The sequence below is a fragment of the Orycteropus afer genome, unplaced genomic scaffold, assembly GCF_000298275.1.
Source record: "Orycteropus afer afer isolate SDZICR_OR568_19922 unplaced genomic scaffold, OryAfe1.0 scaffold00298, whole genome shotgun sequence".
Classification (NCBI taxonomy): Eukaryota; Metazoa; Chordata; class Mammalia; order Tubulidentata; family Orycteropodidae; genus Orycteropus; species Orycteropus afer.
The window spans coordinates 2252261-2258996 of NW_006921885.1; positions in this window are offsets into that span (position 1 = coordinate 2252261).

The following is a 6736-nucleotide window of genomic DNA, read 5'->3' on the forward strand; positions in this document are numbered from 1 at the left end:
CATAAATGCCCTTTATTATGTTGAGGAATGTCCCTTCTATTCCTATTTTGCTGAGAGTTTTGATCAGGAATGGGTGTTGGATTTTATCAGTAATATATTTTTTTTTAATAATTATTTTTTTGAAAATATACACAGCAAAAGATATAGTTTTTCAACAAATTCTCAATACAATTCAGTGACATTGTCTACAATCTTTAAGGAGCTCTGGTAGTATATTTGTTAAGCAAACAGTTTGGTGGTTTGCTCCCCCTAGCCACTCCCTAGAAGAAAGATGAGGCAGTCTGCTTCTGTAAAGATTTACAGCCCTGGGAGTGCAATGAGGGTTGCAATGGTTTGACATTGACTCAATGATATAGTGAGTTTTGTGTTTGAATTGTCTACTGTCTTTAAGTTGTGTAACCATTCTCATGTTCCTTTTCCTAATTATTCCACAACAACTAATATAAAGTCACTGTCCCCTAAGCTTGTCATGTAACCTGTTGAGATGTTGTCTTTAATTTGATCCCACATAGGTCAATCTTTGAGAGACCACAATGCTCAAAGCAGATATACTCACTAATTAGGCTAAAATGTTGTCTTATTTAAAGCTGACTTCAAGAAATTGTTTTGGTTTGAGGTTGAAAGTTTAAAGATTATCTTAGGACAAGGGTTTTGGGTATTCATGTAGGCTCAGTTTCTCTACAAGGCCTGGATTCCATTCAGAATTTCTAATTCTGTTATGTTAAAATATGCATTTTTGAATGAAGTGACATTGTGATCAGTCAGAATTCAACCAGAGAAGAAGAAATAGCTGTATCTCTATCTATTTACCTATCTACCTACCTATCTCCATCATATATTTATTGTTGTTGTTGTGTGCCATCAAGTCAGACTTGACTCATAGTGACCCCTCCTTGGGTTTCCAAAGCAGTATTACTGCAGAAGTAGATTGCCCAACCTTCCTTCTGAGGAGTGTCTGATGGGTTTGAACCACCAGCCTTCTGGTGAGCAGTTAAGTGCCTTAGGCACTATGCTACCAGAGTTACTATATACTGATATATAGGTATATATATAGATATAGATATATTCATTCTTACCCTATTGTGGAAGCTAGTTAAGTAGTTTCTGTAAGGTTGACATACCTGTCTCTGATGCTGGAGCTTAATGTCCACTGGGCAAGCAATCAGGATGGGAAGATGGATGTAAGGAGGAGATCAAGGGCAGGAATTCATAAGCATGAGCTGGAACCCCCAAAAGATAGATCAAAACCTCTAACTTTGCCTATAACTTTGCTAATGACTGTATCCTACAGAAGCTTGAGCTTTTCATCACAGAGTTAAACACACTAAAAAAGTTGAGTATCTTGAAAGAGAAGACAGGGAAAGGCAGAGATGTTGCAGGCCCAGCTGCTGCTTCACCATGATGAAGTGAGTTAGCAGATCAGCAATAATGTGTGTGAGCTACAAAATGGCTGATGCTTCCCTTCTGCCCTTTAAATCTCTCAAGAATCTTACTTGTGGCCTACTCTAACTGGCAACATATAAGAAAATGAATTCTGGGAAATGTCATTCAGTCTAGCCTCGTTGGCACATTACATTCTATAAGTTAGTCAAAGAAATCACATCTGTCATTCCCACAATATCCTATTGGTTATATAGGTAGGTCCCATTCAGTGTGGGAAAGGATAACAAGAGTTGAGAAATATTTGAAGATCTTGGAGACTGGCTACCAAGAGTAGTATAATTAAGATTAGATTCCTAGTCCTTGTCTAATCAGCTGTGGCCAGGTTGGAAGTGGAAGCTAAGATCATAGGAGAAAATTCAACTCCCTTGGGTGAGGAAAAAGGGGAACTGTGTGGATGAAGAAAGTGAAGAAGAAATTTCTAGAAAAATTGGGAGAAGAGTACTGGACAAAAAATAGATGTCTATTACTAGCCAGAGTGTTAATAACTCCTTCATTTATATTATTTCTGTACCTTGAATGGATCTCTGTTATATCTCTAAGCACACTCCATCTCAATTAATTACTTAGAAATATCTCTCTTTCACTAGATTATGAAATCTATGAGGTCAGAGACTGCTCTGGTTACCTAGTGCTGCTCTGATAGAAATATACCACAAATGGGATGGTTTGAACAAACAGGAGTTTATCCTCTCACAATTTGGAAGCTTTAAGTCCAAGTTCAAAGTGCCAGGCTCTAGGGGCTGGGTGAAAGCCCCTTAACCTTGTGCTTCAGCTCTGCCTCTTGCTCCCGGCCCACTGAAGCCAGAGCCATGTCTTCACTCAGGCAGCTACTGACTGCTGAGGCTAACAATTCCAAGGTCGACAAATAAAATGGCACAGTGCTGATGTCAGCAAACAACATGGCAGGTCATTAATTCAAGTCCATTGTAAGTCTCAGGGTTGGCAGAGCATGGCAAGCTGCTGAGCAATGACAAGGCTACATGCAGGGTCCAAGCGTGCATTAAGCTAGAGAGTATCCCCAAGGCTTCTCCTTAAATACAGGAAGCAGGCCACATTCCCAAAGGCAGCTACTCAGCTACTTGTGGTGGATTCCACCATGGAGTTGATTACTAGTCTCATCATCCAGTTGCCCAGGCCTAGCCAATGTGACACACAAACTTAACTACTGCAGAAACCATGCCAAGTTCATCTTTGAATCTATGTCATCAAGTACAGTGTCTGGCACAAAAATAAAACATTAAAAAATTTGTGAATTTAACTGAACAAATCAGGTTAAGGCCTTAGAGGTTATGAACAAAGTTCTTAAGTAATTAAAGATATGGTTAGGGTAAACATAAAATTAACACCAAATCTGAGATTAGAAGGCATTTCGTGACATTGGAAAGTCATATCCTCAAAATGAAATGAGTTAAAAACTTATGGAATTGGTATCTTTAAAAGGCAGAAATATTTAGTATTTAATTGTCAAATATTAAATAAATAAAATTTACTAAGTACATGAATATTAGTTAGGACTTTTATTTCTTAGTGCAAGGAGAAGAAACCCAATTCAAACTTGGTTACGTTTCAAAATAAACAGAGAATGGATATATTGGAAAGTAACTGGCATAATTAATGGAATCCAAGAGGTGCCAGACCTCAGAAATAGAATCAGAGACTGGAGCACCAAAAGAAATTCAGGAATTTTTCTAATTTTGATCCTTATTTCTGCTCTTTCCACATTCTCAATGCAGGCTGCCTTTCTTATTTGCACTGCACATGTCAGTAGGAACAGTTCTCAAGTTAACATTTTATAGACTGATCTGTTTATATATGATATGTCTCTCTTAGGCCCAGTTTCAAAATTCCCAAGGAAGGGACCAATGGTGGTGGTGGTGTTGTTATGTGCCATCAAGTCATCTATGACTCATAGTGACCCCTCCTTGAGTTTCTGAGGTGGTATCATTATGGAAGTAGATTGCCCAACTTTCCTTTTGAGGAGTGGCTAGTGGGTTTGAACTGCCAACCTTCTGGTTAGTAGTCAAATGCCTTAGCACTGCACCACCAGAGGGTAAGGTCCCCCCCCCCCCCGCATACTTATTCATCATTCTTACTCAATCTGTATGCTGAGAAGCTGGACTTTATGGAGAAGAATATGGCATCAGGATTGGAGAAAGTCTCATTAATAACCTGTGATATTCAGATGACACACCTTTGCTTGGTGAAAGTGAAGAGGACTTGAAACACTTACAAATAAAGATCAAAATAGTCTTTAGCATGGCATGGATTATATCTCCACACAAAGAAAAGAGAAATTTTCACAACTGGACCAAAAAGCAACATCATGGTAAACAGAAATATTGAAGTTGTCAAAGATTTCATTTTACTTGGATCCACAATCAACACTCACAAAAGCAGCAGTCAAGAAATCAAATGATGTATTCTGTTGGACAAACCTGCTGCAAAAGACCTCTTGAAAGTGTTAAAAAGCAAAGATGTCACTTTGAGGACTGATCCAAGCCATGGTATTTTCAATCACCTCATATGCTTGGAAAGCAGAACAATGCATAAGGAAGATAGCAGAAAAAATTGATGGCTTTGAATTATGGTGTTGACAAAGAATATTGAATATACTATGGACTACTAGAAGCGAGGAGTCAGCCGCAGGAACCCAGGTGAGGGAAGGGAACCCAGGCCATGCTCCACAAGCAGCAAGGCAGGAAAATGGGGGAAAGGAGAGGAAAAAGGGGGGGCCAGAACAGAGTGAGGAGGCAGCAGTAGAGACCCAGGTAAGGGGAGGATGGAGAGGTTTGGAGCAGCTAAGGGAGACAAACTGGTCTGTCACTTTGTCCTACTATGGTGACATATTGCTGTGAGTTTTGAGGCTGCGTAACCAATGTTTCAAACCCAGGAGGATGCACATGGTGCACAGGTTTCAGTGGGCCTTGCAGACTGAGACAGACTAGGAAGAAGGAAGAGGCCATCCACTTCTCAAAGAATTGGCCAGGGAAAACCTTATGAATAGCAGAGAAACACTCTCTGATACATTACTGCGCATCTTTATGAATAGTCTGGAAGCATTGTGCAATAAAGAGGAGAAGGATGAGTCACTTAGGTTAGAAGGCTCTCAAAACAGGACTAGGAAAGAACTGCATCATCAGAGCAAAACCAGCCTTACTCATATGGATAAGGTAAAGCTTTCAAGACCTCCATTTGCTGACGTGGCATCACTCAAATTGAGGAGAAAGAAACAGTGGCAAACATCCATTAATAATCAGAACATGGAATGTATGAAGTATGAATCTAGGAAAATTGGAAGTTGTTAAAAATGAAATGGAATGCATAAAGATTGATATCACAGGCATTAGTGAGCTGAAATGGACTGGTTTGACCATTTTGAATCAGATAACCATATGATCTACTATGCTGAGAATGACAATTTGAAGAGGAATGGTGTGGCATTCATCATCACAAAGGATGTTTCAAGATTTGTCCTGAAGTATAATGCTATCAGTGATAGGATAATATCCATACACCTACAAGGAAGACCAGTTAATACAACTATTATTCAAATTTATGCACCAACCACCAAAGCGAAAGATGAGGAACTTGAAGATTTCTATCAACTTCTGGAGTCTGAAATTGACTGGACATGCAATCAAGATGTGTTAATTATCACTGAATGCAAAAGTTGTAATCACTGGTGGTTGGAAAATTTGGCCTTGGTGACAGAAATAATGCTGGAAATCGCATGGTAGAATTTTGCAGGACCAGTGACTTATTCATTGCCAATACTTTTTTTCAACAACACAAACAACAGCTGTACATGTGGACTTCACCAGATGGAACACACAGGAATCAGATTAACTACATCTGTGGCAAGAGATGGTGGAAAGATGAACATCTTCAGCCAAAACAAGGCCAGGAACTGACTGTGGAACAGACCATCAACTGCTCATATGCAAGTTCAACTTGAAGTTAAAGACAATTAAAACAAGTCCACAAGAGCCAAAATATGATCTTGAATATATCCCTCCCGAATTTAGAGACCATATAAAGAATAGATTTGATGCGTTGAACACCAATGACCGAAAACTAGAACTGTGGGATGACATCAAGAACATCATCCATGGAGTTCTGGCAAGATGGCAGACTAGGCAGAAAGACTGCACAGACCCTCTTCAACAAAAAGGTAAACCAATTAACACAGACACAGAAGATAATCTTGGACCCCTGAGCGTTGAAGGGACATATATAGAAGTGGACTAAACCCCAACTAGCAGAAGATTTTGCGTGAAAATAACAAAAAAGGAGACATATGGAGCTGTGGTCTGGCAGGAATCCTGAGTGACCCTGACAGCACAGACAGCTTGGAGATTCCCAAGTGGTGGTAGGACCTAAGAATTAACCTAAAAATCACCCTGCTAGCCAGGGACTGCATGGAGGACTGTGCATGGTGGCTGGGGAAAAAATGGAGAAGGTGAAGAAAAAGGTGGGCTGAACTGTGGACTTTTGCCGGTCTGGAGAGTGCTGCCATTTTGAAGGTTTAAAAAGTGGCTTGATTATTTTGTATACTTAAAGAGACAGTGCTCTTGCAGATTTCTGGGGCTTAAGAACACTTTCTACTTTCCATCAACCCCAAGGAAAATTGGGACTTGCAACACTAAAGAGGTAGGACATTCCTTGTGTTACTCTTATACCCCACACCAGCTTGGTGAACAGAGGTGCGGCCATCCCCCACTACCACCTACCTTCTGGACCCACAGGAACTCCATCACAGTCTGTGTGCTCAGACGGAGCCTGGTGCCCTGCCCTATCCTCCATTGATTTTTTTTCTCTTTTTTTATTTTTATTTTTTTTCTTTTTCGCTTTCATTTTTCAGGTGATCAATTTGCTTGTACTTGTCTGTTTTAAAACAACTAACATTACTAATACTTTTGTCCTTTTTATTATTATTCTTTATCTTCCCCTACCAGGTCATAGTTTTCAGCATTTTTTCTTTTCCCTGTGTCTCGTTGAATTTTTTTTTTTTCAATTTAAGGTTTTCTCTTTTATTTTTCCCCTTTTTTTCTCATGATTAACCCTGTTCCTTGTTTTTCTTCTTGCATTTTTCCAATTTTTTTCCTCCATTTATTATTCTCCTTCCCTACTTTTCTTTTCCTTAATGCCCTATCCCCAGATATTGCAGGTTTTCTTGTTTTTACTTCTTTTCTTCCTTTTTTTTTTGGTAATGCTTGTGTGATTACATGGTGTGTTTTTCATCCGTGGGCTTTTAGTTTTTGGATGGTTATTCAATTGTAATTTGTGTCTAACT